Source organism: Tachypleus tridentatus, chromosome 8 (assembly GCF_004210375.1).
Source record: "Tachypleus tridentatus isolate NWPU-2018 chromosome 8, ASM421037v1, whole genome shotgun sequence".
NCBI lineage: Eukaryota > Metazoa > Arthropoda > Merostomata > Xiphosura > Limulidae > Tachypleus > Tachypleus tridentatus.
Window position 1 is genome coordinate 125,363,940 of NC_134832.1, and position 24,435 is coordinate 125,388,374.

Sequence of the window (24,435 nt, forward strand, 5' to 3'; positions counted from 1 at the left end):
TCACCAACAATGCAAAAACAGTTTTAACTAAAACGTCAAAAATAAACAATTTGGTATGAGTTCATGTAACGTAGTTTCAGTGCTATAATAACATACGACAACAAAAAATATATTTAGTTAATCAAACGCACACTTCATTAAGTGTATTTATTATTTCTCACTCAGCAGTAGAAAATCTGACTGTTTTAGTAGGTGGTTGGCGGTGAGGTATTCTATCAAATCCAAAAGCCTAATAGCAAGGCGTAGGCTATGAATGGCTTGATCCAATGATCAATTTACGCTGCTTTTTTCTTTTATACGTATTGTCGTTAAGATGTTTCCATCACACCAAAGTGACTACCCACACGCTATGGTTATGCTATTTCGCAATTACTTTAGCACTCCACTCTTCTCGTGTAATATTCTTCCACATCAATCAGAAAAGGTCTTTATAATCTCTGTCCCTTACCCGACTTAAAAGAGTTCTTGTATTTCTACTCTCGTCCCCATATGATGACAAGTCACGGTATACATCCATAAGTTTACTGCTCCCGTATACAAACATACAGCATCTCTTCTGTCGACACTTCTCTGACCTCTCTTACGGCTGACATTTTGAGTAACTGGTGTGTCATCGTGATCGCATCCACATCTGTAACGCCTGACATTTTGGTACTTTGCATGTGCAGGTTAGCTTTGAATCTGGCCTCGTTTTTATCTCGACAAGAACAAATTCTCAAAGATTCTGGCTCGCTGTTTCTGCAGTTCCTCATAATTTTCACAAAAAAGTTCGAGAACGGAGATTGTTCCATAGATAATGTCTTACACCAATGACTAATGTCTGAATTAAGGCAAAACAAACCACCCAACTCTACTGATAAAAGCGAATCGTAACTTCTTTGAATGTTACCCAATTACAGAGTCAAAAATTACTTGTTAAAAACTCATAGTAGCTTTGAGTTTTCATGGAAACTTAGTTAACGGCACCTTGCAAGTAAAGAAAAAATGCTTTTTCATTTTTAGATCCGCAATCAGTATAGAATATCTGTTGCTTCTTTATTCCACAATAAAGTTTATTAGGAAGCTTTAGTTCCAACAATCCATTTTGATTCCTAATTGAGGTGGCCTGGCATGGCCAACCGCGTAAGGCGTGTGACTCGTAATCCGAGGGTCGCGGGTTCGCGCCCGCGTTGCGCTAAACATGCTCGCCCTCCCAGCCGTGGGGGTGTATAATGTGATGGTCAATCCCACTATTCGTTGGTAAAAGAGTAGCCCAAGAGTTGGCGGTGGGTGGTGATGACTAGCTGCCTTCCCTCTAGTCTTACACTGCTAAATTAGGGACGGCTAGCACAGATAGCCCTCGAGTAGCTTTTGTGCGAAATTCCAAAACAATACCTAATTGAGGTATTGCTTCTGCGGTTTGTTTGTATTTTACTGTGGTCGCAAATACGTATTAATTTATTACATTACAAATCAAAATAAAATAAAATAAAATTTCATAAATACCTGGAATTTAAAACCCATAAAAAAGCCTATAGACATTGTCTTTTCGTCACGTAATAGCAGTTTTATGAAGAGTGTGTTTCCTTATAGCAAAGCCACACCGGGCTATCTACTGAGTCCAGCAAGGGGAATCAATCCCCTGATTTTATCGTTGTAATTCCGTAGAATTTTACTTTATTTTACTTCACTAATTTTATATTTTCGTCATTATGTATTATATCTAATTTATTACAAGAAATGAAAAAAATGAGAAGAGTAATTTAACTCCATGAATGTTTTCAGTAATTAAACATTTGAAGAACAACATTAACTTAGATAAAAAGTATGTAACAAGTAATGGTGTCTGATAAATATTTATCTAACGCATCATAATGGATACTCTTATTAACTTATAACCAAAAGATGGTTAGTATGTGATACTGCTTGAAGATTACAGGTCTAGTTTATGAAATCTTTGTCAGTATTATCATTTACGCAGTTTTAGTGCACAGTTCATGAAGAGTTTGAAATAGAAACAGAATAAAATCACTAAGCCTACGTGAGAACATTATATACGCTTCAGGAAATGGTTTAGATTACAAAAGTAACTTTTTGACATGAATACATACATGTCATAATTGTATTATATTAGTAGTGATTAGGTTAGGGATCACTGAATAACCTGTAGGTTAGTCTTAATGTAAACGCTATATTAAGTTAATGATTTGGCATTCAAATATTATGACAGCGTCGGCAAAACAACGTGCACAAAACCGTTTTCGTTTTTTCTCTGCACAAGCTTCACAGTACATTGCCAAAATTAGTAACCAAGTTGAAAGTAACAAGTTATGGGTTAAATACACTGACCTGTTTTGATTCTATAAAGAATTTTCAGTACGTTTTTATGTTGGATTTGGAAAATTTTACAAGGTAAAATATTGTGATAATTAAAGTATTTACATTTCGCTAACAGTCATGCTTTCTTCAAGAAGCCAGTGAGTCATCGCTAAAAGATCCGTCTTACATACACACTTTGGAAGAAAATGAAAAAACCAGTAAAACATCATACAAAATTAAGCATGATTTATGGCCTCACAAGGAATATCATATTGCGCTACTTTAAAATATAATATATATTTTACCAATATTCAAAGTTATGAACAGAAAATTGGTTAAAATAATTATATGTTGTAATCAAAAGGTTCAAATACTATGTTGTATGTCTTTTACAACAGCAATTTACACATCTTTCAAGCACTGAAAATATCCAAAACTAAAAATATATCTACTTTAATCACTAAAGTATTACAAGTTCTATAAATGTCAAGTATGGGTAAGCTTTCTACATTTAAATGTAAGTCAAATTGATTAACCAATATAACAGTCGACCTTATTAGAAATTCCTCAAACTGTTTAATAACCAAATTCATAATGAGTATTTTGGGTTATTGGGTTGGGTTTTTATTTCAGAATGAGGCCACAGACTTTAGCGTTATAAATCCATAGAAACAGTGCTCTCCCACCGGAAAACAAGCAGTTTAGAACGCTGTGCGTGTGCTTAAAACAATGATTTGCACAAAATTCGATAGCATAAATGTATTTTGAATTTATTACTGACACCATACAAAAATATTTATATATCTTCAAATCAGGCAATCAGTATCACTGCCGACATAGGGATAGAATGTCCAGCGGAATGTTATTTTAAATATCTTCTCAATATGTCAAAGATGATTAGTATTATTACAAGTCTAGTTTATGAAATATCTGCATGGCTTGAAAGTGCTATCATTTAGACTGTTGTAGTGTGTATTTCGTGAAATATCTGAAAAACATGCAATAAAATTGCTAATCCTATATGAGAACATTATATATACTTTAGGAAACAGTTTAAACTACAAAAATAATTCTTTGATGTGAATAAATAAATGTCTGTGAGGATATATTTGGAAAAAAAAATATATGCATAGAGAGTGTCAAGTTATCCGAAATATTTTTTCCATAAAATAATTTATAACAACGTGTACAAAAACGTAATATCAAACCACTGGATTCACAATTTGGGTACGCTGACATTTAGGCCACACCCGCACCAAAAACAAATAAAAGTTAGCTTAGATTACGAGAGGAAAATTTAAACAAAATATAAATTAATTAACACACCTCTAACACGGATTTGACCCGGCATGGCCAGGAGGGTTAAGGCGTTCGACTAGTAATCCGAGGATTGCAGGTTCGAATCCCTGTCGCACCAAACATGCTCGCCCTTTCAGCCATGCGAGCGTTATAATGTGACGGTCAATCCCATTATTTGTTGGTAAAAGAGTAGCCCAAGAGTTGGCGGTGGGTGATGATAACTAGCTGCCTTTCCTTTAGTCTTACACTGCAAAATTAGGGACAGCTAGCGCAGATAGCCCTCGTGTAGCTTTGCGCAAAATTCAAAAACAAACAAACTAACTCACTAACACGGATTTATTTCCTAAATTAAGTTGGGAAATTTGTGGAAGGGGGGATACTTACATGAAGAAAGAAAAAGGTTTAACGATGAAAATAATAAATCATTAAAAACTGATTTCACTTTTCCAAAAACTAACATCATCACAGCAGTAAATCACTTACCTATTTATCACCCTTCCTCACCAGTGGCTTGCTTGTTTGTTTGTTTTTTTTAATTTCGCACAAAGCTACTGGAGGGCTATCTGCGCTACCCGTCCCTAATTTAGCAGTGTAAGACTAGAGGGAAGGCAGCTAGACATCACCATCCTCTGCCTACTATTGAGCTTCTCGTTTTTAACGAATAGTGGGATTGATCGTTACATAATACTCCCCTATAGCTGAAAGAGCAACAAGGTTTGGTGTGATAAGGATTCAACCCTGCGATCCTCAAACTGCGCCTCCAATACCCTAACAACATCACACTTTAGATTAGTTTGTCGACTTGTTTCACTAGCAAAAACAAAAATACTTAAATTTCAAGAAATAAAAAAAGACGTTTTCAACAGCATTTGCAAATACTCTGTATACGAAACACTGACATTCTAAAGTCCTGGAAGTACGTTTAAGGCGTGTAAATAAATACTTTAAAATAAATATTGCTGTTTCTAGATTGTTACGTAGTTCCTTCATTTACCTAGACAACAAGCCGTATATAAATAACATTCTGATGTTTCAAAGTGTACTTTACTTCAGGGTAAATTTATTAAAGTAATAATTTATCTAAGATTCAACCTTAATTAAAGACATGTCAAGGTAAAGTGAACAAGAGCGTGTGCTTGCGTCTTTTCACGATATATTAAATTTATTGTCTTCCCATTAAAACATTAATTAACTTAATGTTATGCACATTTTCACGTTATTTTCACTTCTAGTAGCGTTTTTACTAAGCCAAAAAGATTTAATCTTAATATGTAGCAGCAACTAGAGTTAAATGTTTTCACTCCAAAATATATTAAATCAACCTTTGCAAAGTTTGATTAAGCAATTATGGTGAAATATTTGAATAACTGCTTATTTTAAATTAGAATACATTTTTTGAGTTAATTTCAAACGGCATTAACAGACCAAATTGGGCCCGGCATGGCTAGATGGTTAGGGTGTTCGACCCTTAATCTGAGGGCCGCGGATTCGAAACCCCATTGCGCCAAAAATACTCACCCTTTTAGCCGTGGGATGTTATAATATTACAGCCAATCACATTATTCGTTGGTAAAACAGTAGCTTAAGTATTGGCGGTGGGTGATGATGGGAAGCTACCTTCCCTCTAGTCTCACACTGCTAACTTAGAGGCAGATAGCCTTTGTGTAGCTTTGCGCGAAATTCAAAAATAAACAAAAAGGTAAAAGTAAGGTTTGAGACCTGAAGTCTACAAACTTTAACGGTTAGTCACTCCTGCTTATTTAAAGTATTGATGTGCGTTTCGCAAGTACCTCAAATGAAACAGTGACAAATCGATTGATACTCTGGTCATGATTATAAATATTCAATAAATATTTCAAATAATTTTCTCTAGAATTTTATTTTCTTCGTTTTGCAGATATCCACAGCTATATGTTTTATTACTGAATCGCTAAATAAGGTGTTTTGTTTGTTTCCTCCAACAATAAGCTTCAGGTTCACAAAGCCATTCTCCAACGTTCGAACTCCGAGGCGGAAACAGTACCTACACTCCCATGCAGCTTTCCATTAAAAAAAACGCTGTTTATTAAATAAATTATTAAAGTGTTAGAAGTGACTATAACATGACCAGGTAAGATTGTTGGGCCGAAAATTTTCTATGCAAATATTGTCTGTACAGTTGCCATAACGCACGCGCGTTTATGCTTGTTTGTTTGTTTTTGAATTTCGCATAAAGCTACTCAAGGGCTATCTGTGCTAGTCGTCCCTAATTTAGCAATGTAAGACTAGAGGGAAGGCAGCTAGTCATCACCACCCACCGCCAACTCTTGGGCTACTCTTTCTACCAACGAATAGTGGGATTGGATGTAACTTTATAACGCTCCTACGGCTAAAAGGACGAGCATGTTTGGCGCGAGGGGGATGGGAACCCGCGACCCTCAGATTACGAGTCGCACGCCTTAACATGCTTGGCCATGCCGGACCACGCGTTTATGCATACTGGATGATTTTGAATGTGTAGAGCTGCTGTTTTCTGCTAATTCATTACAGAGGTTTCATGCTTTGGGTGCGATATAATAACGCCTTCCGATAAGCTGGGACAACAACTAAAATAGCTAAATTATGAGAAACGTGTTGTCTGTGGTTCACCATACCATATTTGTAGTTCGAATTTTTGAAAGAAATTAAAAATATATATATATATATGTAAATGTTAACTGTGATCGTGAAAATTCCTCTACTGAGAAAAAAAAATTGACTTTTGTATAAATCAGAGGCACGGGCCAAAAGAGTCATTTATTAAACTTTGAAGATCGCGGCCAAAAAAGAAAGAGAATGACCTAGTCCACGTGTTATTAAACCGGGCACGTATTATGGTACAAGGATGGGTTTCGAATGTTTAGTTGCATTACAGTTTTTTATATTATTTTAGCTTGAAAATAAACTGTACGTGTTGAACTGCATTATCCTAGCAAGAAATGCCCTCACTCTATCCTATTCTTAGATGTCTGAACTTTATGGGGCCACCACGAATCAAGTAATTCAGATCCCTAAAAGGGGAGCCTGGTTCTAAAAATTCTTAGAACACCTTATTTAGACTGGGTTTTTTTGTTTGTTTAATTTTCTATTTGTATTTTTAAAGTGTATTGTTTAAACTTTCTAACAGAAAAGGAATAATCTTTTATATGTACGATCTGTTTTTAGCTTAAAATAATAGGATCAACTAAGCCTATGTTTTGGCCAAGTGTCTAGCTAATTGAAGGATTATTGGGTAGTTTTTAAGATTTGTCAAGTTTTATTACCACGTGACTTTTCCAACGTTCTGGCCAAATGAAAGGATTGTTTTATGTTGTTAAGTGTTAAATATTCGTCTGGTTGTCTTTAACTTAAGACTATTGTTTTGTTTTTAAGACAGTGAAACTACGTAAAATTACACATAATCCAATTTCACGGCCTCAGGATGCATCAAAACACTTTACTTCATTATAAGTAAAGCATAGGCTTAACAAATAAGTTAATTTTATTTAAATACATTTGTAACTTGCAGACTGTGAATGAAAACTAAATTTCTAGGCTACTGTAGGCTTATGAGGCAGATAAAGTAATAACACAAAATTATTTTCAGTAAATTTAAAAACTGCATACAGCTTATGCTAAGCTTCCAAGTTCCGCAAATAAATTGTACGTGAGTGATATGATGAAACATGAAATATGTATCACCAAGGTGTTGCAAGTTGGTCTAGTATATGTTATAGACTCTAGGCCTTGAAAATGTTTCATTACAAGTTAACGTTGCATGTTATATCTAGTACAGTTAACAGTTATGGCTTGAATTTTGCTATTTTTGAACTCTTATCTTGTTTCGGTCTTATAGAGGATTTTATCCAAGAAAACATAAAAAAGACTCACAGTAAGATCAACAATTAGAAACTAGCTTGTGAAAATTTATACGAGAATGCTCTTCTGTTTTTCTCTTTTTTATCATTTCTCATTAAGCAACTGATAGCACAACAAGAGTACACTGACGTGATCAGTCGCCTGCTCTTTCAAGAAGGGCATTCGAAAACTGTAATAACGACGTTAGGCGCACTCTTGCGTGGACAGTACATTTTTGCAACGACTTTTCTGAAGGAAAATTTCTGTTCTGTTGAACGATAGAACTATCAAACCAGATTTATAACTCGGTATTTTAATTTTTATTAAGTTTAGATCTACAAAGTCGATAAGCTGAAAGTGCAAGGTAAGTTTAAAATAAAACAAAATGAAATATAGTCACAGGGTTTTAATATTTGAAAGAACGATATTTAAACTATTACTTGTTGCTTAAATTATATTTTTTTATTAAATTCCAACAGCGAGATACTAGAAAATAAAGAAACGACACTCAAGTCAGAACTTTTATTTTCAATTTCAACCAATAACCACTAATAAAACGCTCCCGAGACATACTAAATAAACACACCAGTGTATATGTCCAATTACAATTGTAGTTAATTATGTATTATCTTTCTTTCCTTAACTGTATCAATCACCGATTTTTTTTTTTCTGAATACTTTAAACTAATCCCAAACTACTAAGGAGTAGCAAGTGTTAAGTGAATACGGAAGTAATTCTTATTCGTACAATAAGTTACGCATTTCAAATTAAAGAGAATAAGTTTGGGTGAGGATGAAAAAAATAATCTCATTCAATACCATATAAATCGGACATCCTCCAAAAAACAAAACAACAGGCTATCTACATAAAACTACAGAATATTCTTGATGACGAGAAACCTACTCGAAATAGAAATGCATCTCAGAACGACTGGTATGGGTATTAAATCTTTTACTGATAATGTGAGAACAACAGAATAGTAACTAAAGGTAAATACCATACATCAGCAGCCCTAACTAAGATATAGTGATGATTTCTAGGCGTGGTGCGTGTGACTATCACTTTGTAAATACCCTAAAGCCTGGGCAGCTCAAATTTTCACCGGCCACTCAGACAATGTAAATTGCTAAATTTAGGAACCTGGGGATAGCCGCCTATGACTAACTTTTTTCCCTGCTTTCCATTTCGTTATAGCCTCTTTGGCGCAGTGTGGTTAAATATTATTTATCAAAGGAACTGTAGTACCATCAAACCGATCAATACGAGTCCTATAGGAAGTTTCACGGCGAGGAAATATTGTAATAAATATAAAATAGGGCAATTACTTTTTTGTAAATAAAACTTTCTCTCTGTGACTGCGGATTGCTCAAATAGGAGGACTTAACAGACACTCCCAAACGCTCGCAGGCATGAACAGAGAGATGGAGCTAGTTCTTCCGATATATGTGGCCATACAGTTAGGTCATGGGTGTTTGTATGTTTATTTTGGAATTTCGCACAAAGCTACTCGAGGGCTATCTGTGCTAGCCGTCCCTAATTTAGCAGTGTAAGACTAGAGGGAAGGCAGCTAGTCATCACCACCCACCGCCAACTCTTGGGCTACTCTTTTACCAACGAATAGTGGGATTGACCGTCACATTATACGCCCCCACGGCTGGGAGGGCGAGCATGTTTAGCGCGACGCGGGCGCGAACCCGCGACCCTCGGATTATGAGTCGCACGCCTTACGCGCTTGCCCATGCCGGGCCCTGGGTGTTTGTAAATTACCTCTGAAGACGCGAAGAGTTCGGTAGACTTTTTTTCACATGGAAAAGGTGGCTTAACAGCAGAAATGGTTTGAAAATTATATATAAAAATAAAATAATAATTCCTGTTTGAGCCAAGGTGTATAACAGGTTGTTACTCAGAAATTTCCACTAACTTTACCCCCCTTGGAAGAATTTATAAATAATCAACACATCAGTGTATATAACTACATATTGAAGTTATAAAACTATAAACGACAATTTATACAAACAAAACGTGAGAACAGATAATATTTTATTTTGTTAAATCTTGTGAACGGAAACATTAGGGTATTTTCAGATAAAACTGCTTTATTTACCAATAAGTGTTACACGAAACCGCAAATAATTACAGATTCATTCAAGAAATTAAGTGACTGATTTTAATCACACAAGTGAATTTTCCTAGTGTATGTAAAATAATAACATTGGGCAAAGTTGATAAAAATGAGAACAATCTTTATTATGCACTAGGCAAAACAAGAAAGAAAATGCAGCTAACGTCCTGTCACATAAGAAAAAAAAACAGTCGCTACTACTAGGCTGTGTCTAATCCTGTAGCATTTTTTGTCAGAAGAGACTTCCATCGAACTAAGCATGATGTTCTTAAAGTAAAAACCTCTCATTAGAACTAGCTTGAGAATTCAACGTGTAAACTCGCTTTCTTTGTCCAGTCGACAGCAACAATTTGTAATCTTTGTTTCCTCAAAGCATAGATTACATCCACTCAACGTCATAATCAACAAGCAGAGGATATACAGTGCCAATAATTTCAAACCGGATTCTGTGTGTTACGCAATATCCTTTTGAACAGACATTACTTACTACAGAAAACAAATAAAGGAACTAGAACAAGGTTGCATTAACAACTTTAAGTTCTGCCAAAATTTCAGTATAAAAAATTAAATAAATGAAAAAGTTTTAAAATATCTGTATTACTACAGCAGGTAGAAAGTACTTAATATGTATGCATATCACAATTTTACTCCTCATTTTATAACCGTAGCAAATTAGTTTTGCAAAATGTCAAGTGTTCTGATCCTGGGTACAATAATCGTATTCATTTTTGCTTTGTATACAGCATACACAAATGACATACAGAGAGTTTAAGTACGTTATATTAGAATAATTATAGTGTTTCACCACGCCATATAGCTCATGTCGCCATGTACGGTCATGCACTATTTGATAACCATGCATCTTGACAGTAGTCCTGCAGAGTAATTTCAACTAAAAAAAGACTCTGTCGTGAGGTTGTCATGTTGAAAGCGCATCTTTCATCCCTACATGGTTTCCATAATCCATCTAGTATAAAAGAACAATGATTTCTACTTCCTATTTTCACAGCCAAATTGTACAGAAGTCCAAAGAAACTGTGTCGATTACTTAGCCTCTTTGACTTCGTGTGATGTCACGATTACCCGTTTAATTATACAGCTAATTGATGTAAGCAACGGTTGAATGGGCATGTTCTGGAAGCAACTTGTGTGCACAGATGACTTATGTTACTTTTCAGACTGAGATGTTTCCTGATTATGTTGCATACTGTCGTCTGAAACATATATTACAACAAGACGCTGCTCTTTCATTTTTACGGCTTGTTGCAGGTTTATTTGATATGACTCTGGTTTCCCAAATGTACCCATATTTATTTATCTTCCAGTACCATTAAGCAAGAAAGACGTCCTAATCTCGGAAATTCCAGATCCTCTGACATGAACACAGTTGCATGATCTTAATGTACGAGCATTTGGGGTCTAAAAAAGCTGTTAAATACCCTTCATAAAAATAATCAATTTTCGGCGCCATCGCGCAACCTTCGAACATTGCGCCAGACACTGTCAAAATGTAGTTCTGATTCACACCGTTCAAGCATCAGTTCATAACGATTTCATTTAATATAACATACTTAACACTCTGTATAACCACAGAAGCAGTAATGGAACGTTAAAGCTAAAAAAGCCATGAACAATGTACAATGATAATACGAACCTCCAGTTTGTGAGAAAATTAAAATGCTTTGTGTTTTTTTTTCTTCCACAAAATAATAGTAGTAGTCCACTGGTGACTCAGCGGTAAGATTGTGAACTTATAAGGCTAAAATCTAGAGTTCGCCTCCTCACGGTAAACACAACGTAAAAAATAAGAACACTGCGTAGTCAAGAAAAAAAACCATACGATAAGCTTGATGATACGTGAAATTACATTTATTTGAAAAAAAAGATATAAACTGTTTTAAAATTAATCACGGTCAGAAAGCAATAAGCATATAGTCATTGATGTACATTTATATTACACGTGAAAAATGTAGGAAAACCTTTTGTTTGTTTTGTAACTTCGCGCAAAACTACTCGAGGTCTATCTGCGTTTGTCGTCCCTAATTTAGCAATGTAAGACTAGATGGAAGGCAGTTAGTCATCGCCACCCACCGCCAACTCTTAGGCTACTCTTTTACCAACGAATACTGGGATTGTCCGTCACATTATAACGTCCTCACGAATGAAAGGGCGAGCATGTTTGGTGTGACTGGGATTCGAGCCTGCGATCCTCAGATTACGTGTCGAACGCCTTGCTCACCTGGTCATGCTGGGTCTGAAAATCTTTTGACTAAAATATTTAGCTACTGTTTCTCTCGCTCAAGTATACAGTGGCAGAGGAGTTGGAAAATGATTAAATATTGATACTTTATAATAGAATTACACACGATTAATATCTTCAAAAATGTTTTGAGAGTGGTTTAATAGACTGTTGTTGTCAGATACATCTAATATTAATTCCTCGAAAATGTTTTGTAATTATTCTGAACACTATTTACTGAAGAGTGAAATTGACTTTTCTTTTTTATCCTGTCATTATGACTCAAATCTTATAATACTTATGAGTAATTATTGTTTCAATATAAGCGTTTATTTGTTATGAAATTCGTGCAAAGCTACACAGGGGCTATCTGTGTTTACCGTCCCTAATTTATTTTTTATTTTATTTTTTTAAAAATGAATAGTGGGATTGATTGTAGCGTTATAACGCCCCCAACGTTGAAAGGGCAAACATGTTTAGTTGAACAGGGGTTCGAACCTCCGACGTTATATGTGAAGCTGATATTAAAACGTATGGAATTAAATACAAAAATTTTCTTTCTATGTAAACTGTGGCCCGACATGGCCGAGCGCGTTAAGGCGTGCGACTCGTAATCTGAGGGTCGCGGGTTCGCATCCGCGTCGCGCCAAACATGCTCGCCCTCCCAGCCGTAGGGGCGTTATAATGTGACGGTCAATCCCATTATTCGTTGGTAAAAGAGTAGCCCAAGAGTTGGCGGTGGGTGATGATGACTAGCTGCCTTCCCTCTAGTCTTACACTGCTAAATTAGGGACGGGTAGCGCAGATAGCCCTCGAGTAGCTTTGTGCGAAATTCAAAAACAAACTCTATGTAAACTACCACAAATACGAAGACTTTGCTTGTTCTTAAACAAAGTTACAAAATTAGGATATCTCTGCCCTACCGCGGGTATCTAAATCTGAATTTCACCGTCATAAGTCTTCAAAACTGTAGGCCCGGCATGGCCAGGTGGTTAAGGCGCTCGACTCGTAATCTTAGCGCCGCAGGTTCTAATCCCCGTCACACCAAACATGCCCACTATTCGTTGGTAAGAGAGTAGCCCAAGAGTTGGCGGTGGGTGGCAATGACTAGCTGCCTTCCCTCTAGTCTTACACTACTAAATTATGGACGGCTAGCGCAGATAGCCCTCTTGTAGCTTTGCGCGAAATTTAAAAAGAAACAAACAATCAAAACTGTATTTAAAATGTCATTTGAGCTCTTGGCAATACACGTCCAACTCTACAGCCAGCTTCTGCTACAAATAACTAAGCAACAGCAATACTGAGGCAAGTATAGTGTATGCATGCTGACAAAACCTGTTACCAATACGCTCTTACGAAATTCATAATACCTGATAATAGCGATGGGCATGATGAAAATTGCATTGTGCTGCGAACCGAAGCCGTCTGCCATGTTGCCTTGAATGCGTATAAGAACGAATCATGGTTTTCTCTATCTTAGCAACTAGCAAAAAAGGCTGGAACCAGTTTTAGAAGTGGCTCATAAGAAGGATATGACCCACTAGACCGTGACTTTAGGCCCTTGTCTGCGTGTTTCATAGCGTCAAGGTTTCTACGGTTGTGCGAGCAGGAGGGCCACTGTCTTGTAATAATCTATAGTGGTATCTACACATTGAATCTAACAACGCACCACTGCCAGTTTCCAGGAGGTGTAGAGAACCCGCAGGCTCAGGCACAGTTTATGTCATATTCCTGTTTCAGATAGAAACGGAATGTTCTTCTTTTGTTGTTGTTTTTTTTTTTTTTACTTGTTTATTCAAACATGCAGCACCTATATTCACCGGATAACTCTGAACACTTGTTTTAAACTCATTGATAAAACATAACATTGAAAGTTAACCCAATCTGCTTTATTCATTACTTCAGTTAAAACATAAATAAATTTAATATCTGTAGTCACTCAACTGATTATATATATATATGGTTTATAACAATTATGCGAAGCGAACTGTAACAACTGTTTTTATTAAACAATATCCTTCTTGCAGAAAACTAATTACCCAGTTAAATGATTCTTCTTCACCCATTCCAAAATAATTAGTCAATTGTTTCTTTGGATATATAATCCAATGTAACAGGAAATACTTCTTTTTAAAATAAGCGCCACTATTCGTGACATAGATTTCATAGTATACTGATGTAACGAAAATATTGAAATCTATTATTTGCACGCTTGGATTATAACAATTGAAGAATTTTTCCCTTGGAATTTAAAGAGAACGAAAATTAATAAATATATCTTTCGGTAATTTAGTTCCATAAAAGAGTTAATTGAGGGTGCTGTTAACTAGCTGACTTCCCTTTGGAATATATCAATTAAAATTCGAGACTGCTAACGTAGATAGTCTTTGTGTAGCTTTGCTCGAATATATGAAACAAATTAATCAAAACGAATATGTCTATTCATTATTCGTATCTAGTCTAGCCAGACCATGACATATTTATTTCCCGACAGATAGGAAAGTGCTAGCTTCGATATAGTGGTTGTATGACACTTGCTTGACAAATATTAGTAGAAGCGTTGAGGTCACAAACTGTATTTGGAACGCTCTGGATAACTGGGTGAGTTCACGCGGAAAGGTAGAATGTCACTGGAGTATTGCTAGTCAGAAAACACCCAATAACAGATCTCGTAATAAAAGGCGACGTAAGTCAGATCCAAGGAAATTTTTATTTTCTTTGATGTTGATTGTCCAGCTGCGCAAAATTTTAAGAAAAAAAATAACTCCGTTTTTAACACATATTTTAAAAAAGATTTTCCTGAACAAAATAATTATTTGAGGTAAAAAATAAATAAACAAAATAAAAGCCCAGGTCACTGTTTTTTTGTCCTGAGAAAAGATGCAGTTCCAATAACTACAAAATAATTTGCTTTTTTTTTTAACTGCACGAGGGCTATCTGCGCTAGCCATCTCTAATTTAGCAGTGTAAGACTAAAGGGAAGGCAGCTAGCCATCACCGCCCACCGCCAATTCTTGGACTACTCTTTTATCAACGAATTGACCGTCACATTATAACGCCCCCACGGCTGAAAGGGCGAGCATGTTTGGTGTGACGGAAATTCGAACCAGTAACCCTCAGATTACGAGTCGAACGCCTTAACCCACCTGGCCACACAAGGTTTATAATCCGGTATCTAATCACAGGAAATTAACGAAAAGAAACGCTTTTATAACGAAACGAAACAATGTTACTTTTTTTTTTATATATATATATAACTAAAGTCTTAGTTCAATCGTGGTATTTTTCCCGAGAGTTCAAATGTAATAATAAAGTCACTTAAAAATAAACTGATAAAGGTAAGAATTAGTTAAGTAAATATGCATAGAAATAAAAAGTCTTATTTTTTGTGAGAAAAATTGAAAAGTTTTTTGTCAAACAAAAAGTACTTTAAATGCATCCAAGACGCACCGCGAAGAGTTACTTTGTTAAATTCTTTCTCATATAACGGTTTCATACAGACCTCTATCAGATATAACTAAAACCTGTAAATATATACAAGTCTGAAACCAAAATGTTACAAGTTTCTTTAAAAAAGGTTTATTTCTCGTTCATTAGGCATGGACGAACTTTTAAAGTCGGCAGCTGAACAGAAGGTGTTGATAAAAGAGAAAAGGGTATTTGCTATGTGTCTGAATAGCTTTGGTGTGCGAGTTGCCGAGATATATCAGCCCATCTACAGATTCTAAATCCAGTGTAATTGACGCATTCAGAAGAAATGAAAGGCAACTGAACGTTCTAATGTGAAATATCGACCTAGCCGCCCCAGATTAGACACTACTCCTTCCACATAAACTTTCAAAAGGTGTTGTGTAGCGAACACATGCGTCTTTGATTAAATACATCACTCATGTCTTGAATAAAAAAAATCAAGTCCAACATATCACTTGTTGGTATTGATTTTCTTCGTATTTACGTATTTACTTCCAAACAAATTTAGTTCAAAAGTATGTTACAGAACATACCTACTGTACTTTTGGTAAACACGCATAGAGTTACTAAATTCCATAATTTACTGTATTAGTATCATATTAAGTAAAATCATGATTAAATTTCCAGCGATTTGTAACAAATATTGTAACTAAAAATATTTCAAATCATTCACAAAGATACTGAGCATACGTTTCAAGAGGGAACAAACAGTATGCTGACCCACTTATTGAATACTCGCGCTCTGCAACTCACAGGATTGTACGATTTTCCTTTAACCTCGTTGTACTTATTTCACGGTTTTTATAAGTTCACATATTTCCAACAACCAACTTATGCATTTAAGAATTAATCTATGTAATAACATTCAGTATCAAGTAACTCCTCTTAAACTGCTGGTCGCACCGGCTTATAAATGGTGCCAAACAAATCGTCTCAGCCCCGAGATTTGCATGAAGATAAATTGTTTTCAACCCACCCCTTGGGGAACAAGGGAATTTCCCGGAAACCCCTTCTAACTAAACTACAGGGCCCATCAACTTCTAATGGTGCCAAACGAATAATTTTAGCCCTAAAGTTTGCACTAAAGTAAAACGTTTCATCCAATCCCTTAGGGAATCTGGGTATTTTCGGACAACACTTTTACGGGGATTTCCCGAGATCAGACCCCAAATTTGGCATTCCTTTACACGAGAGCAAGTAAATAAATAGGCCTACCAAGAAATTAAGTTTACATTATAACGGCAATGAACATTAAACTGGAAATGTGCGAAACAGTAGTTCAAAAATGAAACTTGCATTATAGCGACTCAGTAACTGTGGGCCATATAACCGTGGGAGAGTTATAATATGAAGACCAATCCTACTGTTCGTTGGTAAAATAGTATCCCAAGAGTTGTCGGTGGGTGGTGTTGACTAGCTGCCTGCTCTCTAGTCTATTACTGCTAAATTAGGAACGACTAGCACAGATGTCCCTAGTGTAGAGTTATAAAAATTTTCTTTCTTGTCTAAAAACAAGTGTTGTAACCCAAGTGTATTTTATTAATTTTAATTAAACTTGAAAAATATCTGTAGTTTGCCTTTAAACTAACTGTCATACAAGAAATCTTCTTCAACAAGTTCTTAACTTTGTATACGTGATACTCGCATCATAGTATTTGTAATATAAGTAACTTAAATTTCCCTATAGCTTTAAACACAACTATAGAGAATCGCCTTCACAGCCACGCTTGTGTTAGTATTTAAAATAAACATACCGTCAATAATTTTACAGTTAGTTACTAAGAAATAACATTTCATATCGTGTTTCGCCAAATGTTGTATACTGCAAATAAAGCTTTGAGAATCCTTAAGATTCGACCAAGATTTGAAACTCCAGCAAATTACAATTTACATGATAGTGGAGTATATTTCCTTTGTTTTTGTTTCTTTCTTCATATTTTGTTATCTGAAAAACTACGACTGGTCATATGTTTTAGGGTGGAGCTACCTTTTATGGCTTGGAGTCAGTGTGCAAATGCTCTAAAAATGTTCAGATAAGTATTATCTGTTTCTGGTACATTGATGTTGGCAAGTTATTATGGTGGCAAATGTTAAAATTCATCTTAGAAATGTTTAACCAGAGAGGATTCAGTTTTTGGGATATATAAAGATAACTGAAATACCGCCATGCCTTTTAATCAGTGTTGATTTTGTTGTTTGTAACTGAGGTAAGTTGTTTTCGGACTAATTTGCGGTTTATACATAATGATCACTCTTCACATAATCAGTCAACCAGAATACGGCGTGTGTCGTTCGTTGCGTTTTAAAAGCATTCTCACCCGTTTTGTTTGTTTGTTGTTTTACTCTGTCAGTCACCAGTGGTTAGCAGTGCCAGTTTGTTTAAAATAAAAAAATAGGTTTAAAAGTTGCCAGGTTTTTAAGTTCTTATTCCAAGAAGGTGTTTATTACACTGTCAAACGTACTCTCTTTCGAATCCCAAGGCATATAAGTTCCGATGAAAAATGTCTTTTAAACATTCTTTCAAATAACGATCTCATAATTAAACTCTCTTTGTAAGCCTTGATAGATCTTTGTTTTTAGTAACAGTTTTGCAGACGTAACTAACTGAATTTATAGGATTTCAAGCAGTCAGCTGATGCATTACACAATCATTCTAGCGTCCTGGTGGGATAGCAGCAAGTCGACGTACTTACAACGCTTAAATCCGGGATTCTAAAATCCTAATTTTCTGGCTATGTTTTTTCAGATATAAAACTTGAATCTGCTGTACCAATGCACGTTCTGTCAGTCGAAAATTAATTTTTATTGTAAAAATATATATATATTCTCATTTTCATTTATTCGCACAATTTACTATAAAAATTGTTGTCTAAAAACCCAAACTTATGTGCATCTTTAGAATATTTATGGAGACATTTTACACTTTATTAGGAACCTCTCTGAAATGAGGCTTCAAGATTAAACTAAATTAATGGATATCTAAGAAATATAAAGCAACTATTACTAATTGCTTATAATATATTTCTGCCCTCCAAAACTACAGAAATGGGTACATTATATCAAAACCGTTCTGAATACGTGAACTGATAAGAAAGTCACGCGGCAGTCACAATGGATATAAAGTTTAGGTGGAGCAGAATGTAACATAACTACATTCTGGCATTGTTTGATGTACGTAAGATAATGGGATGGCTTCGAAAACCGATTTGTTTGTAGAAAGTGTGTTTCATAGTCCTTTCCGACCCAAGATAGATATACTCTTAAATTTATAATTTCCTAAAAGAGAATATTCCTTATATCTAATGTTTTGTTTGTTTAAAGTTAAGCACAAAGCTAAACTATGAGTTATCTGTGTTCTGCTACCACGGGTATCGAAATCCATTTTCTAGCATTATAAGTCCACAAACATACCGCTTTGCCACCAAGAGAGGCATACTTAATGGAACTGGAAAAAAAAAAAAAAGACGTATCAGCTTAGGAAACCAGGATCATCCAGAAAGAAACCTTCAATAAGTCGTACCCCAGCCGAATTAAGCAAAATGCAGTTTCTTGTAACATGTGAGAGAGTGAGAACACACATGAACACAAAGATCAGTGACGAAAGCCATCCATATACCCTAGACAACAGTATGAAACAAAATTAAAGATTTCGGTCTGGAAACGAGATTAATACGGTATGCGCCCACCACAATAAGGCTTCCAGTCTTACTTCCAATTCAACTGTCGCCCACCTCAACAAGCTAGAATATGAAATAGGTATTCATGCTATTCCATACGAAGGCATACCATTTAAATCACTAGGCACAGTTTTTTTTTTTTTTATGGATTGTTGTGTGATCGTACTGTTAAAACGGATACTGGGAAACCGCTGTTCTCGTGCGTTAGATATAATTGAGAAAAGCCTTGCATGGAGGAGTGTGCTTTTTACAGGACAACCTCAGGATGGAATCTTTTGTAATGGAAACTACGCTGTAAGACCATCGTGAAAATCATGTTTGTCAGATACAGCATGACGAGACGTGGCAATACGGACTATAACGACATAGTGAGACTCCAAAAGTCATCTTATTATAATGGACTCAACTCCTTGTGATACAACATGAACGACAAACAATTTTTTGTTTGTTTTCTATAAGCTATGGTAATGTTGCTGCTACTGACGTTTTAAAACGTCAAGTTATTAAAGCGTATTGCCACAATACACTTACTGTTTTAGGTTAAGAAAGTGTACAAACTATCAAAGCAAGATTTATCCTTGTTATGGTATTTTTTATCCAATTCCATTGATTATTTTTAACTGTATTTGCAAACAACTTTCAAAAAAATCTAGTTAAGAAGGCAACCGTAAATATAAAAATTAGTTTTAAAAATATTCTATACAGTGAACAGCCTACAAATCATCTGTTTGTTCAGAAATTTTACGCAACGTTACACAAGGGCTAACAGCAAAATGTCATCCCTAATTTTAATATTACAACCTATAGTAGAAGGAAGGAAGCTATTTAACAGCACCCACCGTCAACTCTTGTGTGATTAATTAGAGGGATTTGACCACCAGTATTGTAGCTCACTCGTGATGCAAAGTGTGAAGTGTAACGGAACGCGAACTATGAACCTCTGAATTCACCATCTAGGCACAATAACCACTAGACCACACACAATGGTCCTGACCAATAGTATTCCTGTAAAGATACCATTAAACAGGTTTACAGTCTTGTGCACATTTTTTATCAAGAAGCAGAGAGAGAAGTTCATCATTCTAATTACGTTTTCCCGTCTGTGTCTGCTGTGACAGTCATTACAACTGAGAGAATTGCGTGGTTCAGTACTGCAATTCTCTAAGAATCACGTGAACGGACGCGAAGTTTTACTGTCACTTGTCCAACCTCGCGTATATCTGTACATAAGTTCTATCCTAACTCCTCCAGAAACAGATTAACTCAAGACACTCCACCTTCAGGTCGTCAAAATCATTAGTGTTTGTGGTATCTGGGTATGGAAGCGATAAAAGGTTCCAGCTTGCTCGTAAATTAAACTTGTGTCTGGAGAAGAGAAAATATTTCAAGATATTTACTGAAAATATCACTGAACCAGGGTTTGTAACAACGAATAAGTAAAAAAAAGTCTTGAAGCTACTGCTCTAAATAAACACACATAGATGTACGTAGGCGTGTACTTGTGCACGTGCAGACACATGCACCTAAAACATACAATTAAAATACCAATGTGAATATATATAATTTTAATTTCTAGAAATTATTATACACTCCTCATTCCTCATCACAGTAAACATGCTCATCCTTTCAGGCGTGAGGACGTTATAATTTGCGGTCAATTGCACTATTCGGTGGTAAAAAAGTAGCCCGAGAGTTGGTGGTGGGTGGTGATGACTAGTTGCCTTCCCTCTAGCCTTACACTGCTAAATTAGGGACGGCCACCAATTATAAACTATTATTCAAATGTTAACACCTTAAAGTCGTATAATGTCCTTGAAAAAAAAAAAAAAGCATAGCTCGAGACTGTAAAGAAAGTGCTATAAGTGGCTAGTTCAGAGAGCCCAGCGTTAAGACACAGCAATCCCTGATTTAGAATTACTGATCAGAAAAGATGCAACTAGCTGACAGTGATCGCCTCCCATGCGGCCAATCTTAACCGAATAGGTCAACTATTGTCATAATTATTACGCCTATTGTCTGTTACACTTATTACACTTATCACAGTTGAGAGTGCGGAACGTGATATATGACGGCTACACAAGTACAATTCGAAACACTATTCATTAGGCCAATGCACTCAGCTCAGCCACACGCGGAGAAATTTAACAAGAACCTAAGTATAAATGAACAGTTTCGAAAGATTAAACTAATGTTAGATTCTACTAAAAATAAATTTACTCCGTAACATGTATTTTTTGAACAAAATCCTTTAACAAGTAAATAAACTCTCTCTTTTTTTGCGAAAAATAAAACTACTTTTATTTATATCAGAATAATAAGCAGCTTCTCTATTCAATCTAAAATAAATAAGATACTAACACTTTTTTAAAACTCTTAACAGATCGAACTTTACCAAAAAGAACCCGATGATTCAGTGACAAGTCTGCGGGCTTTAAACTATAGCAATCGGTTTTCGATATCCACATTGGACGGAAAACAGATACGTGCCCACTGCAAAGCTTTGTTCTTCACGAGAAACAAATATTTGACTTCAAGCGCTGTTCACACTTATGCATATTACAAAAATAAGTTATCTAAATATCCATTCATTAATGGAACGGATAAAAGTCCATTAAGTGGGATAGCAGTACAAACTCGAAATATTTAATACGAAGATAGAAGGTACAAAAAGGGGGAAGGGATAATAAATATGTTAAAACTAGCGGATGAAACTACAAAGAAGTAACAGCTGTGAGTGTATTAGTGATGCTTCGCAAAGCTTTATCACAGTAATTTTTTTATGATATAAATTCACAGACGTAAGGGTGTGACCATGAGATTCATTATTCTACTACTATCCCGATGTTTTTGTCTAACCTGGGTTCCATGTAATCACACGTGTTCTATTACTCAACAGACATCTCAGGACCATCTGTAACAGCTGGAACCGACATGTTTACAACATCAAAAGACAGCTTTTAATGCCTCCACCACACGACTTCCAGATTTCATGATATATGAAACTTCATCCTACTCATTATAAACTTCAATTCACCGTTTATCGTACTATTATTTTGAAAGGAATACAAGTATAACGAATACTGAGCAGAAGATAGTGTTTTGAATTATGCACAAAGCTACATAATGGGCTATCTGTGCTTTGCCCACCACGGGTATCGAAACCCGGTTTTTAGCGTTGTAAGTCCGCAGACATGCCGCTGAGCCACTGGGGAGCAAGCATAAGATAAAGATTGTGTTATGTGTACGGTTCTCTTGATTTAGTCTGTTTGTTAAGTACCTTCTAAGTTTATGAAATAAAGTATCAAGTGTCACTTTCTGTGTACCTTAATGCATCATAAGTTAAAATGGACGAAAAGCAGACTACATTAATACATACATTTTATGGATCAATAAAAATCATTTTCTTTTTTCCTTTTCCTTTACAATGGTAACAATAATTAACAGATTAGTAATTACAAAAGTTTGGTCTCAGCAACATCTTACAATCAATATAATCACCACCATTGCTTGCTGGGTGAACGTAAGTGCTGTTTGAATATACTCAAAATTTATTCCGGTTTGTTTGCTTGAAGTTGAGCACAAATCTACAAAATGGGCTACCTGTTCTCTGCCCACCACTAGTACTGAAGCCCAGTTTCTAGCGTTTAAAATGCGCATGGATACCGCTGAGCTTCTGGGGACCATTTATGCAAGTAAAGCCAATATTTAAAATTATACACATAAAAACAGTTTGCATTTTCCAATTAATATTCACTTTTGTCTGAACAGAATCTAATAATGTCAGTCATGTGACATCACCTTGAGATAGGTCTGCTTTTACAGACTACAAATAAAGCACAAAATAAGCTGCATTTGTTTCTCCAGCATGAATTTGTATAAATGTTCATTCACTAAAGTAATTCTGATATAAGAAAAGACTGAATAGGGAACTGAACCAGCGAAAGCATTATTTTAAATAGAATTAATAAAATGAGATAAACGTTCTTTACTTGCACAATAATTTATTTGTAAAGTTTTTTAAAAACTTTACAAACTCTACATGTTTTGATGAAAATAATTCCACAATCAAGAGAATAAACCACAAAGTACACATAAAGCTTCCTTTAAACCTATGTACGTGTATAATTAACACGTTTTTACAGTGGCGACATTAACAACAACGATTTCCAAAAATTTAGTTCCACGGCTCCTGGGCCTAAATCTGTACATTCATTTTGTTTTTAACAACCACTAAGGATCTCTTACGTTTAGTTAATCTAACTTCTTCACCCAATTACGTATTCCGGTCAGTACGTTATGTTTTTTTCAAAATGTAAATTATTGTGCAAGTAAAAACTTTAACATTTCGTTTCATTAATTTGGTGTATTTTTTGTGCACAAGAACTGTCTGTTTTACGTACTGAAAGCACTATTATTTCTCTGTCCATACTTAGGGCTATAAACATTTCGTAGGCACTTTTTTTTTTTTTGCATTATGTACAATATATTATACATTCCTTTTTTACCAGCAAAAATTTCGGTTACCACATCCACAGGCAATGGTTACCAGCAAAAATTTCGGTTACCACATCCACAGGCAATGGTATCGGAGGATATTGCATTAAACAACATTTAATCAAGCCTCTATATCAATGTCATCTTTTAGTTAAAGTTGTTGTTGTTGTTATTTTGAATTACGTACAAAGTCACACAATGGACTATCTGTGCTCTGCCCACCACGGATATCGAAATCCGGTTTCTAGCGTTATAAGTCTGCTGACATAATGCTGTGCCACTAGGGGTTTTGGCTAAAGAATCGTTGTTGGGTGACGAAGATAATCAGCAATAGTACGAATAAGGGGTTCGGAGCTGTTCGACACAGGGGTGGTGGCTTAGACCATGGGTGCTGGATAAGGTACCCATATTGTATATAAGTGAGATTCTGAATGCATCCAAGCTCGTGATGGATTTTCACTGATTCAAAAGACAAAGTTGTTGGTATGCATACGATCATTGAGAGTTGAATACAGCAAGCCAAGTTTCCGTCAACTGTAACACGTGCCATGAAGTTCGCTATGAACAGTTTCCAGGAATCTAAGCAGCGCATTAATGACTTCTGAACACGCCACGTACGGTGTAAGAAAATACTGGAAGAGCAGTGTAAAAGTCTAGCACACTTTCTCTGTGGTAAGCCGTTCTTATGTGATTACACCACATATGGGTCTTGTTGCAGGAAGTTCTGTGGTATGCAAACCATGCATCATCTCCGCAATAGTATCTACTGTATGTTTATGAAAGCTATAATACTGAAGACTGGCTATACTTTCTCTTTTCTAGAACTTCCTAACTAACCTACTGAGAGCAATAGTCGTGCTTTTGTTGTTCAGTGGAATGCTTTATTTGCTGCCTCAGTTCTAATGATTATACAGTTCTACTATCCATATCTGCTGTTCTGAACTGTGAGTGCACACCACCTTAATTTGCTCATAACCAT

The 24,435-nt window shown here is 35.6% G+C and overlaps 1 protein-coding gene across 9 annotated transcripts in view; it reads right to left on the minus strand.

Annotated features, from left to right (window-relative positions):
- LOC143223427 (uncharacterized) overlaps positions 1 to 24,435 on the minus strand; it is a 146,540-nt gene that overhangs the window by 75,536 nt on the left and 46,569 nt on the right. The window lies entirely within an intron of this gene.